Here is a 1,280-nt window from a genome sequence, read left to right on the forward strand (position 1 = left end):
ATATATATAATATATATATACAGGGTGCATAAGGTATTTGAGGACATATATTTTTGGGGTCATTGCTGCATTTTTTGCTAACACAGTATATTCTTTGTTTCAGAAAATAATAATGGCAGATGCTCAGCTTACTCAAGAAATGAAGAGGCATGCTGTTATTGTGGTTCTAAAGGCTGAGCATAGCAATTTAGAAATATCTCGATTTTTAAAAGTTGCCAGATTTTACGTCTACAGAGTGTGTAAGGAGCTAGAGACTGAAGATGGAAACATATCACCAGTATCAAAGCATAAAAAGCATTCTAAATGTTCTGAAATCATCAAAACGTGAATTTATCCAGCAAGTTCAACGGACCATTGATTACAATCCCAGAAAGTCCATGAGGTCAATTGCAAAAGATCTCCATGTGTCAGAAGGAACAGTCAGAAATGTTGTCCACGAAGACATCAGATATAAGTCTTATACGATAAGGAAAGGTCAATTTGTCAGAAAAAGCAGAAGAAAATCACTACATCAGATCTAAAAGGTTCTTAAACAAACTGAAAAATCCAGCAGAAGATTTGATTTTTCTCAAATGAGAAAAACTTCGACCAAGATCAGAAAGTTAACAGAAGAAATGACAGATGGTTATGTGCAGACCCTTCTGAAGTTCCAAGTGTTATGCAGTCAAAATTTCCTGCAACTGTCATGGCTTTAAGGATTGTCAGCAATGAAGGACATGTGATGCCTCATTACTTCTTTCCGCAAGGCCTTAGAGTTATCTCTGCTGCCTATATTGAGGTCCTGGGAATAATTGTCAAGCCCTGGTTAGACAGTGCATGCAATGGAAGGCGTTATGTATTTCAGGAAGACTCTACACTATCACACATGGCTCTAGTAACACAGGAATGGATGGTTGAAAATTTTCATGATCACATAACCCCTAACATTCGGCTTCCTAATTCCCCAGATCTCAATGCATTGGACTATTACACATGGTGCGTCATTGTGACTGAGGTCAATGAACAAGCCCATAACACCAAAGATTCTTTGAAAGCTGCCATAGTCAGAGTAATGTCCAAAATGAACCAGGACCACTTGATTCAAGCATGTAGATGATTTAGATCGCATATAGAAGCAGTTGTTGAAACTGAAGGTGGCTTTGTTGAATAACATTATAGAAAAGAAGGTTTATCTTTATCCTCATAGCATTTTTCGATAAATAAAGTTATCTGTTATTATATATCTGGTTTTTTTTTTATAAACACAAATCTGCCCTCAAATATCTTATGCTCCCTGTATA

This window comes from Octopus bimaculoides, chromosome 14 (genome assembly GCF_001194135.2).
Source record: "Octopus bimaculoides isolate UCB-OBI-ISO-001 chromosome 14, ASM119413v2, whole genome shotgun sequence".
Classification (NCBI taxonomy): domain Eukaryota; kingdom Metazoa; phylum Mollusca; class Cephalopoda; order Octopoda; family Octopodidae; genus Octopus; species Octopus bimaculoides.